The 14,690-nt window shown below is 38.3% G+C and overlaps 1 protein-coding gene across 1 annotated transcript in view; it reads right to left on the minus strand.

The window, feature by feature from the left end:
- FBXL7 (F-box and leucine rich repeat protein 7) overlaps positions 1-13,393 on the minus strand; it is a 225,285-nt gene extending 211,892 nt beyond the window's left edge. The window contains exon 1 of the mRNA XM_072924278.1: positions 749-13,393. The gene's annotated coding sequence lies outside the window, so the exon portion shown is untranslated. The remainder of the gene's footprint in view (positions 1-748) is intronic.
- Between the last annotated feature and the right edge of the window lie 1,297 nt (positions 13,394-14,690).

Here is a 14,690-nt window from a genome sequence, read left to right on the forward strand (position 1 = left end):
GGAAAAAAACTACAGTCCAGGGAACTTCTTTGCCTCAGCTAGCTAAGACTAACTAGGAAAAGAAAAAAAAAAAAAAAAAAAAAAAAAAAAAAAAAAAAAGGAGAGCTTTTTCTCGCTGTCTGTCCATCTGCAGACGACACAGTCCAGGAGCTGGAAATGTGGAGGAGGGAGTGCAGTTCTTGAAAACAAACTCCGCGCTTCTTCCCCCCTCCCTTTCACTCCTGGAACGAGTCTTAAAGGGGTAGAACTTATTATTCAACATAAACAGGGCAGACAATTGGGGATAAAGGCATCATACAGTCAACATAGGACAGGCAGTCCAACCAAGTGACTCAAGTATCGTGTAAACAGTTGACTGGACTCTTTTTCAAGAGTTTCTGTCCCTTATACTTAGCAATATTTAAATTAAGGCAAAACATTGCTGTTGCATCTGTCTCAGACTAAATAGAGTTCAATCACTGCTCTACTGGGAATGAAAATAAACACTAAACAAGTTAATCTTCATCTAAATGGGTTGTAAAGCAGCTTTTCTCCATATGAAATGTAAGCTACTTAAGAAATACAGGGTTCAGGTCAATATCATGTCTGCATGTCTACATATGTCTCCCACCAAAATCTATACAATTTTTTGTGGCTTTATAAGATTTATCAATGATACATTACATATGCAATAAGAGGAAAATACCATCACATGTCATCATTTCTCGAATGTAAATTCTTATGCATCACAAGAGGAAATTCTACTCACAATATGAGGGTATGAGCTAGGTGTACAATTTCCCACGAAGTGCTCTCTCTGAATCACAATCATCTTCTCTGGCCTTAAAAATTGATTACGAGATCAAGCGTGCTTAATAACATGTAACAAAGAGAGGATTTCATGACAGGGAGTGGCAACCAGACAGATGTGACATAGAAATAATTTTTTTTTTTTTGCTCTTGAGGAATTAAGCAGAACAGCTTGGCTCAGCTAGACTACATCAGCTCCTCAGAATGGAAAAGATGCGTCCAGGAGATACTCAACAAATAGGATGCTTTTGTGTTTGTGATATACACTCATCCTGTACTAAGTCACCGTAGTAACTCGACTTCTTTTGCTCCAGGGATTGCCTAGAAAAAAACAGACAGAAATCTTGGCCTAGAAATTGTTCTGCCATCTGGGAGCATGCTGTGGGGCAGCAGTCTGCTACTTTAATTATATCTATTAAAAAACAAAAAATGCTGCTGATCATTAAACAGATCAAATCCCTCCAGTTTATCCATCATGTAAGGCTACTTACATGGCTAAGACTGGCCCAGACCTAGACTGTAAGTTAATGCTGCCCTAATTTTCTGCTGACTTAAGGCTGCCTTACCTCCCACTTTCCTGAGAGTGCCAGTATTTCTTACTGTCCTCAGTCTCTCAGCAGCACAGCTCCCAACTATAAACAGGCTGTAAGAGCCCAGCTGGCTCAGCAGAACTGGGATCCAGGAATTACTATCTGCTGTGCAGAAGCCAAAAAAAGCTTTGGGGAACATAACAGAAATGACCAGAGTGGCTCTTAGACTGTATCACTAGTCTGTTGCACTATTGAAATAATGAGATCCAGTGAGGAAATGCTTCTAAGAAAAACTAAGCGGGGGTTGGGAGAGCGGTGGATGAGGGGAGGAGAAGGGGAAATAATATCATGTTTGCAGACTCACATACCTTCAGGCTTTTTTCCCCAGCCTGAAAGAAAATCTTATGGTTTGATTTCTGCATGTCAGGTACTGAAGTAAGAACAGAGCACTCCAGTGCAACACAGGGTTCTTTTCATGCACATACTAGCAGCACTCTTCTGTGCAACTTTCTTTTTATGGAACCTGCGTCAGAGTTGCCATTCAAATAGTTGGAGGAAAAACATAATTAGATAAGGTGAGGTTGTATATTTTTACAGGCAACTAACAGCCATAAGTACTAATAATTCAGTGCACACATAAAGATTTTCTTTCTTTCCTGACTCAGTAGTGCAGCTCATTCATCCCACACAGAGTTTGTTTTGCCTTACTCTAACCATATGACCTACTTCAAAGGTTGGCCTTTTTTTTTTTTTTTTTTGTACAAGTTTTATAGACACATAAACCCTCACCAAATCAATTCTGCCCATTCTTAATTAAAAACAAACCAATAAACAAAAAAGCAATAACAAACAACAAACCAAACAACTCAAAACAAACCAAATTTGCTTAAGGCCGCCTAGAGGCAGAACCTTTATAGTGCCTCTAGTGCCTCGGGCAGTATTTCAAGCTCATCCTAGGAAGTAGTTTAAGACACAACAGCACCATCTACCGATGAGCTTCTGTAAACCCCAGCATGCCTCGTCAAGTGCGCTAGATAAATGGTGTAATTAATTACCTTGTTAGTTACAAGTAGGAAACATATTTAATATTGCAATTGAAACAGTTTAATTTCACCTATGACTGATGCTTTTTGGCCTGTTTATCCTGGAGAAGTGAAGAGTGAGAGGGGATCTCATCAATACATACAAATATCTCAAAGGTGGGTGTCAAGAAGATGGTGCCAGATTATTTATAGCAGTGCCCAGCAACAGGATGAGAAGCAATGGCTGTAAACCAAAGCACAAGAAGTTTCACCTCAACATGAAGAAGAACTTCTTTGCATTGAGGATGACAGAGCACTGGCACAGGCTGCCAGAGTTGGCAATGAATTTTCCCTCACTGAAGACATTCAAACCCCAGCTGGACATATTCCCGTGTAACCTGCTCTAGGTGACCCTACCTTGGCAAGAGGGTTGGATGAGATGATCTCCAGAGGTCCCTTCCAACCCTAATGGTTCTGTGGTCTTCAAAGCTGAGGAAAACTCTGCTCCCATGTCAGCACCAAGGGTTAAGAACAAAATTGGTTATTCATCATATAGATGATATTTTGTGGGTGAGATGCTTAATTTGTACTGCTTAATATATTAAAAAAAAAAAAAAAAAGGGGGAAGTCAAAATAGCTGTTTCAACCGGGTAATATAAAAAAATCTCCTACTGAAATACACAATCATTGAGCAAGTTTTCAAAACAAGTAAACAATTAAGATAGCCCTTGGTTTTGGTTTTTTTGTTTTTTTTTTTTTTTCTGGGAAGGTGGTCAAACCCAGAGAACTGGTTTGAACCAGATATTTTATTGACTATATTCAGGTGATTCATAGTGAAGTCTGAGAAGTAGCAATCAGGTTGCATTTTGCCACAGATACAAATTAGCTTAATACTCCAAAGCATTTTTCATCATCCTTTTATGACTTACAATGCAATTTCTTTTCAATCTCTATCAAATAATCATCCACAACTGTGGCAAGATGATCTTCCAGTATATTTTTTTTTTTTTTTTTTTTTTTTTTAAATCTCACATATATTATTTCTAGGCACCCAGCTTAATATGACTTGACATTGCCTTTGAGCCAGTGCCTAAAAATGCATTCTGCCTGGCTGGCTGCCTAGCTGATTTGCTTAAATCTCCTTTTAAAAAACACTGAAGACATTGAGATTCTGTCTCACTTAAATAAATAAATACAGACTGCTTTGTAGAAAGCAGATTATGTGTACTTCCTCTTCCTCTTTTTGTTCCTGTTTAATAGGGCCTGGAGACTAATTAAAGCAGAAAAAAAAAACACAAAAAAGAGAAAAAGTCAAAGAAAAATTCTTGTAAGACGTTTTCAAGGAGAAAAAGCTAGATTCACATCTACAGCAGATTTTACATAATTTCACCATCTTTGCTCATTGCTGTTCCATAGTTAGACACACCTTAGACTACAGTATTAAATGGATAGATACTGATATATGATGTTCAGAGACATCCTCTTCAATAAAACACTTGAAGATGCATGAAGAAGAAGTGAACCAGGTCAAGAATGCAATCAGACCCGCTTTTGCATTTTCAGATATATTGCTTGCATTTGTCTGGACCTTGGGTACAGTCAACTGCAAATATGATTCTGCATTTCAAACTTCAATCCCATTTTACTCCAATCTCACTTTCCCACTCCTGCCTGGGGTTTTTTAAGCTTTGGATCTGATTTTTTTAGCTTTTAAGCTTTTAGCTTTTTTAGCTTTTTAGCTTTCAGGATTTTTAGCTTTTAAGGACTGATCAATGTTACTTACATAGCACAACATAGTGCTACTTAAGTACTGTGACTACTTGTGTAAGTAGTAAGACCATTTAGGTATTATGACACCTTAACATCTCTGTAGCTTCATATATAGCAGGGACAGCCAACAGTGTCCTGGGCTCTGTCAACAGGGTCACATCCAGCACATGGAGGAGAAGAATTCTATCTGTTCAGCACTTGTGAGATTTCATTTTCTAATCATCTGTGTCTTTTGGACCCCTCATGCAGGGTGGACATCAATAAACTGAAGTGAATTCAGTGTTTTGGGGCTGGAACATTGTCCTCTGAGGAGGGCTGAGGGACAGGAGCTTTTTGAGACCTGGACAATCAAAGACACTGGAGACACCTCATGGCAGTTTTCTGATACATCCAAGGAGATCATTGAAAAGATGGAGATAAGTGCATCTTAAGGCATCATTACAGTGATGCACAGTGGGAGGATGGAAAGCAATGAGCATAAACTGAAACATGAGAGCTGCAACCTGTGTATGGCAACAGTGGGAAAGTGGTAGAAATTCCCTACAGAGGCTGTGAAGACACCAACCTCACTACTTCAGAACAGTAAGTTACTGTACCTGTCTGCACCTTCCTTCTTTCCTTGCCTCCAGTACTCCACAGATTGTCCTTGTGCCTCTTCATGCCTCATTTTTACTTTAAATATGAACAGTAACACCTTATAGCTATCCATATGCTCTCCTGTAAAAAATTTGAGCTTCATGAACCCACCAAGTTTAAGCTCTAACAATCTAATCACAATGGGAAAACAAATTCACTCTGTACTTCATTCAACACTATTGCATATATTAACACAAATGACAGCAACACCACTTAACCATTTAGCACAGATGGAATTTTCCTGAATGTTTTCTTGATGATGGGGATTAAAATATTATGAAAGACTTTTTTTAATAAGATCATGGTTTGAGGTCACAATATGAGGAAACCCTCATGACACTGTATTGTCATCAATGTAAAATGACAGCATTATATTTTGCTGATGTTTGAGATCCTCCCAAATCTAAGGAGCAGCTGAGAAAAAATAATCCTATCAGACATCCATAGGTTGCCTATGGGAGCAGGGAACGCCTATTTGTCCTCCGTTTGTGAAGAGCTTAACACAATAAACTCCTCATCCATGACAAGGGCTCTCAAGCACTGCAGCAACATCAATCCAAGAGTAAGCATAGTAGACTTATACTGGTGTGTATTACAAATAGTAGAATGTGTCCCTTGGCAATAAAACGTGGTTCAGATAACCATCAGGCCCTGTAAGTATATAATTATGCATACAAAACTGGATCCAAGTTGAACACCTGCTTTAAAAATACCATTCAAGCCACATTTTTAAAGTTCTTCAGTTTAATGTGGTAAAAGCACATAAAAAAGAATAATCTTTGCAACCGTGTGGTTATCCAAGTCACTCCTGGGTACAACTGTTTCTTCTCCTAGCAGCATCTTGTCTGTACTAGGGGCTTATTAAAACACTGAAAGATAACCATCAGGAAGGCACACATGAACACAATATGCAGGAATGAGTTTAAGAACCCTTCAAATTTTGGCTCCAAGATTAATAAGAGCAGAAATTTAGAGAAATTTCTGTATGCTGGTTAAAGTTAAGGTATGTTTTCCATTCCTGAAAGATCCTGCCAAATCTAAGAGAGAGGAGAAAGGGGAAAATATAAAGTGTTCATTGTTCCTGCTGAGTTTCCTTCTTGGGTTTTTTCATTTTATCATTTAAAAAGAGTATTGTTTCACTTCAAAACTATTATACAATAGGGAAGAGAACTTGGATCCTTAATTCAGTAAGTGGACTTTATCCAAGTTCTGTGCATATGAACAGTTCCTGTAAGTTTTGTGTAACTTATTACAGGTGTAAATTGAGACATGATAAGACATTTTGTTAACTCAGATGTGTTTACATAATGCTCTTTGATTTTTCTTTGATCACTTCTGCAAAACATTCACCCAACTCACTCGAGGATATTGAAAGAGAGGTGCCAGCATTACTCAGAGACCTATTCTGTTTGGATCACAGTTATTACTACTAGTATTTCTTCTTCTCCTTCCTTCCTGTGTGCTTGGCATCCTGTACGGGACAGGTTGTGGGGGGTGGGGGTGGAACCCATAAAAACAGCAGTATGCTTGTGGTGCGTGAGCAGTGGTAGTAATGGAGAAGCAAAAGAAAGAAGTAATCTGGTCTGAGAACAGGCACTTTTTCTGCCTGGGTTTTTGTTTGTTTGTTTGTTTGTTTGTTGTTTGTTAATTTAATTTCTTTAAAATTGCCTTTTTTTTTTTTTTAAAGGATGAGACCTAATCCATTTTACATATGTGAGGCTCATGGTTGGGAACTAAAGAGAATTGGACAAAGGTTTGACATTAGAGATAGGGCTACAGAGAAGGACAATACCTGAGTCTGAACAATGGGACCAATTGGGCCAAAATTAACTGGCAGGAGGAAAGAGACAAGAAGGTGTAAGCACAGGCAAAACCATCAGTGTTTTAATGGAGTGAAGAAAATGGCAAAAAAAAAAAAAAATTCAATCTTCCCAACAGAAAGGATTCAGCAGAGCCACAAATCAGGTTATGTAGTCACACAATACTGCTGTCAGAGGTACAGGATCAGGGGCCTATTCCCACAACACCAGAAAGAAGACACCTGAATGCAGGTCACCAGAGTCCATGAGATATAAAGCAGGTATTGCAAAGACATTGTCTTGTTTGTAATTGCACACTATTACATTTGAATAAACATAGCTATCAGCAAAACTTAGTGATAGTGAGACAGACATAAAACCACATCTCTCTCACAGCCAAGGTCACAAATCAATGGGGAAAAGCCATCTACAAAGGGATTTGCTTGGGGGAAATAAAGAATGTATCTTTCACTATTATGAAATAAAAATTAAAAAATAAAAAGCCAAAGTGATTGGAGGGAGAAATTTATGATTTAATCTTCTTTGACTTTCACCATGAAATAGTTTTACCTCTACTTTACCCAGATACTGATAATTTTTGACTGTAGCAGCTGGATTGGACATGAACCAACTATAAATGTTCTTTGCCTTGAGCAAAAAGCAGTGCAGGACATGCATTTTAGCCCATGAATGGGAAGCAGTTTTTCTCAGGCCTCAAGTCAGGGGTGTGTGGAGTGAAATCAATCTCTTCTCCTAGATTACACTTACCTTATGCTTGAGTGAGCCAATCAAGTTGTGTGAGACATGACACAAAACCACTAACCCCGTGACACGGTCTTCGCACATCCGCTTCACCCCAAGAAAAGGAGGTTGGAAATACACCGATTTGAAAGTTTTTATTGTCTTCAGTATTGTATGCAGATTCATGGTTTTGAAATGAAGCGGTTTCTATCAGTTCACTGGGTCTATGTGGATGGGGAGCAGGTGTGGCTGTTACAGTTCAAAATGCAGGGCAGAAGTCTTGTGGTGTTTACATAAACTTCTCATCATGAATCCTGCACTGATGCACAGAGAGAGATGGCAGGACCTGCAAGAACTACACTAAGTAGGTCTCAAGCTAGGAAGGGTTTGTTTGTTCAGCGATGTCTGTGCTGTGCCAATGCTCAGGGGACTAGGACCCCAATGACTAGATGCAGAAGTCATATATACAAGTATTCCCAAAACCAGGAAAAGAAACTAAACTTTTTTTTTTTTTTTTTTTTTGTAAAAACTACTCTTTACCTGTTACATTTCATGCCAAAAAATACAGTGCATACATTCTCTTCAGCTCCCAAAGACCCAGGCTGAATGCAGCTGATCAGGCCACCAGCCAAGTTTGTCTGCAAGCCTTGCAGCAGGAGAAAAGTGGCACATTGCCCAAGAGCCAACCAGGGCATGGCTTCTCCTGATTGCAGCTCCATGCCACAGCCAGCTGGAGAAAGGGAGCTGCTCCCACATCACAGTCATGCTGGGCAGCCTCAGCTCAGTTCACATGCTCAGAGTTCAGAAGATGGGATGCTGAGGAAAGCACTGTTGTCACAATGATTTAAATGCAAAATGCCCAATTACATCATGGAAATGCAGCCCTCTGAAACCAATTATTTTCTTCACAGAGCTTTGGCAGTAATCAGCTATCTTTTCTTTAATCTGTAATAGTTAAAGGTGATGTGGGAGTGAAAATACATGCAAAAAAATAAACAAACTCGTGTTTTTGTCTCTTTTCTCCTTGCAGAACACAAGTTTGATGATTTCCTCACAACTGTGCCTGGTCTAGAGTTTGCCCAAAGTGTTTTCTGAAAACAATGCCTTTATTAAAAAAAAGAAGTTTGAAACATTTCCATGCTTATTAGGCTTCTTCCAGATATTGCTTGACAGTATGAAGGATAGAATTCAGATGTCTAGGTACCCTTACTAAGGAAAAACAAAACAGCATTTGGGCTAACCTACTCTGCCAGAAACATATATTGGGACCAGAATTGGCATTCACATTCTCTATTTTTAAACAAAAAGCCCCTTTGTCCTCCACAGGTTAACTGTTAGCATTGTTTTCAGTTTTCAGCTAACTTCTCAGGAAAAGCAAAGAATCAAACAGCATGATATAAATGTAAGCAGCCATCATTTAAAACAACAGCGAGAAATGGTGTGGTTGGCCTGGTCAGCCATCATGGAACTGAAATCACTGACATTCCTATGCATTTCTGCACAGGAATGTAGGCCACAGGGTAAGACTGGGAATTCCTGTCCACAGCTATTCAAGCAGCATAGCTTACTCCTAAGCTGTTACATTTAGGCTGAGGGGCTCAGCCGTGCCCTGCACAAATGCTAGTTGTCTTTCAAATTAGTGCTCCTTCATCACTGCTGTCAAAAGTTGCAATAAAGCTATGACCAGGCAAAGCTGTGTCTCAAATCCAGGCTGAAATACCAAATGGGAAGCTTTGTTTTTACCATCCACGCACCTCCACTGCAGGGCTTTAAATCTGAGAGCTCTGTGCTTTTAATCTGGATACCTCTGGATACACTGATGCCTTTCCCATTTGAACAAAACCTAGGGTATTTTGAATGGGGGAAGGAAGGAGAGAGGAAATGGGCACCAGGAGAACACTGACTAGGTCTTAAGTGGGAAAGTGTCCAGATACTTGCTAGAAAGCAATGTATTAACCCTGCAAAGCTGTTTATGCATAAAGTCAGTCACAATTAAGCAACAAATGCCTCAACTGGAAAAAATGAGCAACAGGAAAGATTATCATACTTGTCTTTTAGTTGTGATGTTAATTTAACCTGACTCCCAGGTTCAAAATATTATTTTTGGTTGGTAGGTCATATTTCATGAACAGTTTCCCTCCAAAGGATACCAGTAGGTGTTTAAACTTCTCATTACAATTTTGAAAGATGTCAAAAGCTTGGCAACAGCAGTACAGCCTTCTCTCAGCATGTAGAATAACCTGGAAAAGGAAGATCTTTTCCACTGTTTCACCAGCCTTATCTCAATAGTTTAACTGATCTTCTTCCTTTCTCTAAAAGACTTTACAAAACTGTTTGTACAAGCAAACATTGCATATGTGAAGCAATTGACCTGTCAAAGAAGAAAAGGGGAAGAGACTAAGTAATCACAGTGGGTGAGATTAAAAAAAGGCCTTTGAAGAAATATGGAGACAATTTGGAAGAATACTTGTAGAGCCAAGTAGTGAAAATTATCAAGAATAGCCCTAACTCCTTTATCTAGAGGCTCAGAGCATGCAGCAGCAAACACTAATTGATGGCAATATAGGCCTTGTATGGGACATAGAAAACATTTCAGAAGCGGGTAACACTTCTCAAAATGGGTTAAATCTTTCTAGAGATTAGAAGTGAAATTAAAAATCTTTCCAATCTGTCAGGGTCTAAGATTTCTCTCAGAAGTAACAGAAAAGGCCTGAGAAACATTGGCAGGAGATGGCTCTGAATTGCCCGTGTGAAGTGTTGGCTTTATGGGCCACAAAGGCAGTCAAAAGCCTTTGACAGGAAACAGGTTGATGGTAGGTGAGAAAAGAAGCAGAACTGAACTGTTACAGGGTGTGAGAAAGTGCATGGATGCCACACAGCCTTACACTCACACTCTGAATGAATTAAAACCTTAGCTTACATCACAGTGTCTGCTTAGAGAATAAATGAGGCCAGGATGAATACAGGCTTCTCCAGGAGCCCTCATGGCCAGTGGCACACAAGCAAACCAGGCTGGTAACTCCTAGGGAGGAATCAATAACCTGTAATAATTTTTGGGAACGAAAGTAGTAAAAGCTGAACAGTGCAAAATACTTTCCCGTAGTAAGAAATCCCTCATATTTATTGCAAGTACTAGCAAAACAAAACAAGGGCTCAAAACAAGCACAAATTATATTTTCCTCAAGTTCTCCTTCAGAGGTAATATCTAAGTACTAACTTTTTATATTACAAATGTACCAATAATGCAGTAACACAGCAGGATATCAGAGTTAGCTTTCTGCAGTCGATTAATGAGTTGTAGTTTGTATCTTCTGTTACACCAAAATGCTTATGCCAAAAAATCCACAAGAATCCAGAGGAAGTATAGAAAGACAACTAACAGCTTTTTTTGGGCTTTCTACCATATTGTTATACACATCTTTCACTGACTATTTATATTATGTCATGCTACATATTCTGGCCATACAATTGAACTAGCAAATCACAACCCAAGAAAGCGATCTGCTTTGTACAATTGGAATAGTTAAAACAACCAGCCTCCATAAACAACAAAAGCAGTGCAAATAAATGGGGAATGTAAAGCATGTGAAAAGTTGCAGACAAAGCAACAGATTTATTTATTAGAGCTAAGACATTCTCTTTGCTCTAATTCTCAAGCTGTAACCCTGACCAAGAGTCTATATTGGAGACTGTTCTCATAATATCACTACATACCTTCTTCCTCCCTTCCCCAACCAACAGGGACAATGGGAAGATGACATCATACATTTTGCATGCTGAAGAGTCCCATAGGCAGCTAAAATATTACATAGTAGTTTCAGTAGTTTTCTTAAATATTCTAAAGCCACAACAACATTCCAAAATAGACCCAAACACTTTTCCTACTGAAACAGATTTTCCTTGCTCTGAGCTCATTTAAAAGGACTTTTGCGTTCACTTAGCACTGTGTGCAATCAAGCCAACATAAAAAGCCCAAACAGTAAGTTTTCATCTACCAGCATGGGGACATGAGAGAAAGTGGACATTTAACACTAATACCAGATAATAGGGTTGTTACATAAAATTCAGTAAGCTCAGTGGGGAGTTTTTCATGCACAATTCCTTCAAACCTCTAATTTGCAGAAAAACACACAGACTGTTGCATGCCCCCCATATTCTCCCTTTTATTGGAAGGAAGTAGTAGGGTTAATTTGTTTTTTAATATACTGAGGTCAGCATCATTTAAGACAAGTACCAAAACTCATTTGTTGAAAACCTGCTGAACCTTTGTGCTGATTCTTGTGTCTATCTTTGATGTTTGTGGAGAATTGCAGAACACAGAATAAAGAAAACTATAAAGATCATGCCACTATTTGAGTACTTCTGAATAATTTCCACAGGACAGGTATGTTAATACACATATTATTGCCTCCGTGGTTTGGTGCACAGAATAAATTAATAATTGATCTAAATATAGCAGGTTTAGTTCAATCAAAACCAATCTAAGAAAAAAAAACCCTCAACCAAATATTTAACAAAAGCATGAAACCTGTCATTGAAGGTAAGCATTTCTTCTGTCCTCAGCCCATAGCTATTTTTTTTCTTCAGTGTATCTTACTGTCAGTCTAACTTTTCACTTTTTAGTATCAAATTATGTACAGCAGAGCAGTGGCAGAAAGCTATATTCAAGGTAGATAATAGTTTTTTGGTTGAAACTTTTTTCAATCCTCCCTTTTTCATTCAGATACTGACCACAGTATCTTCCCAGAAGATATCAAACAATATTAATTTCTCATCACTGTTTATAAGGTTTGTAAGAAGTTTTGAAAGAGATCTGTCAAAGTATATTAAAACTGCAGCATTTTCCAAAAATTCCCAACTGCTTAACAGGAAGCTATGCATCAGCAACCTATTTATTAAACTTTAAACTCTTAAAATGTCATTGTTCCCAGACTTTTTAAATCAAAATTAAAAAAAAAAAAATGAAGGAAAAGGTAAGGATGGGATTACACAAAACTCTAAATCTAGTGCAGGCTCAGACCTGTGATGTGCAGTTTTTTAACTTGACTTACTCTGTTGTGAACTTTTAGTGTGGTTAAGGTCTGTGGACAACTGGAACCAGAAACTACTCCTTCACAGAATTCCATGACAAGGTTATGCATGGGAATCTCAGATTCCCAGCACTAAAATGGAGGAGAAAAAAATGCTCCTGATAGCTAAGAAAGAGAGACACATCAATTCCAGACAGCTGCTGTGTAGAATAAAACAACCCTTTTGTGATTACAGGGTTTATGACTATATGGCTACAGGTGCTTAGCTGTCATGGTACTAGACCAAACAGACATTAGTGACAACAGTAGAAAAGCAGAAAATATAATAGATAAAAAGCATTCCTGCACACTGGGGGAAGATGAAGGGACAGCAGTTTAATAGGAGAAAAAACTATAGGCATAATATCAGGAGCACTGCAATGAGGGCACTGGTCTCCACTGCTGACACTGGAGGCACTGGGGTAAAGCCCTAAGAATGGCCCTGAGGGAGCACAGAGTTATGCTAAGGCAAGAGCAAGATAAACATCTTCTATTGCTCCCAATATTTTGCACCTTTGCCAGCTGTGTGTCCCCACACCCAAGCCCTATACTTCTCACTGTCAATTTGGTTTTTAACTGAGCATTGCCACCTAAGGCAAGGTTCTACACACTTCCATTTACCAATTATATGTGGCTTTTGCCAGACTCTTGGAGATGCATCTCCCCAAATCTCCCTTTTCCAGCCAACCCCTGCAAGGCCCGGCAAGCATTAACCTAATAGACAATTCCATGTTCTTACCCACTTAGTTGGCAATGTGCTGCTGCCTTTGAAAGACCCCACATTCCACACCAACCTGTAACATCTGTCTTGCAAGGTATCTGCCCTACTGATGTTGATGGCAGACCTTCATTAGTTTTGGACACATCACATCCCGGTGCTTTTAAACATAAACCCATTTGATATCAAGAACTCCACCTAAAACTGAGTTCAGAAAGCAGGAAATTCCAACAGAAACCTAATTCTAAACATGAGCAGCAGAACAGACAAAGGTATCATTAATGAGATGAGATTAGACAAGCTGTTTTTGCCATGATTTACAAAAAAAAAAAAAAAAAAAAAAAAAAAAAAAAGCACTGGCTGTTCAAACAGTGCACCAGTGATGGAAGCACACTTTGAATCCTTCCATTTTATCATACAAATCAAAGCAGACCAGGTACTTACTGACAAGAATTCCAAATTTAACTAGGCAATAAAATTCATGCTTCCTTACTCATCCCAGGCCCTAAAAAGGATTACTATTTGTTTGGGGTTTTTTTTAATACAACTGTATTTTCTTAAGCCAATAAAAGCACTAGAGCAGTATCTTACTGTGCATATCAAAAGTCATCTGACCAAGGGTAAGGATAACCTGGCTGGAAAAATGGTGGTCTTGTCAAGATATGCACAGTTGCTTAACAGGAGACATTCATATCAATCACAGATGTATCTGGGTAACTCTTTCACTTGTTAACAAAGAAATAGATCCTATAGATTACAATATATAAAAATTCACTTTTAATTTCTCTTTGAAGAGACTGTATGAAATACAATCTGCATTAAGAGAAAAATAGATGATGAAAAGCAAGAAAAATACTTAAAATACATACATACATATACATTAAGAGAACATTTTACCTAAGATTATAATATTTTACAATTTATTTTACTAACTAAAAATAACTTCCTCAAAAGATCAAACCAACATTAACAAATGTCTATTAATTTTAATTGAAACTACAAGATAAAACTAAAATTTCTAGATGAGTTATTAACATTGTAAATAACAACAACACTTTTCAATACTTATTTCTCAAAAACAGAAAGGACTCAGGTGCTCCCAAGCCTTACCATATCATGAACTTTATGTTCCAGTCCCAAGAGAAAAACAAAGATTCGTAATGCAAAGAGTAACAGAAGCTTTCTTCCAGTACTAACATTGTCAAGACTGCAGCTCTAAAATCAGATATGCTCTTGGTTAGTGCTATCAGTTTGAATGTTACACTAAAATGAAATTTTAAAAAAAAAAGCATGCTAAATTTAGGCTTGGAATGATTCTTGAGCAGAAGAGAAACCGTAAGAATAGCAGCTCAGATCTCCTACAGCCAAAGCAGAGAGCCCCGCTTCTAACACAGATTGCTAATGAATGTTGACAGCCAGCATGAAGGCATGACAAGGTAAAGCAGTGGGAATGTTTTGAACACTGCTTGTCTGCTAAGGGCACACGTGTATGCTTTAGTTAATGTAGCATTTACTTCACTATTATCAGAAAAACTGTTCTAGAATCAGTTGGCAATTAATAGAAATTCAAACCCTACCAGAAGTTGCACAATTGGTTCATGTTTTATTTCCACAAA

Source organism: Taeniopygia guttata, chromosome 2 (genome assembly GCF_048771995.1).
Source record: "Taeniopygia guttata chromosome 2, bTaeGut7.mat, whole genome shotgun sequence".
NCBI lineage: Eukaryota > Metazoa > Chordata > Aves > Passeriformes > Estrildidae > Taeniopygia > Taeniopygia guttata.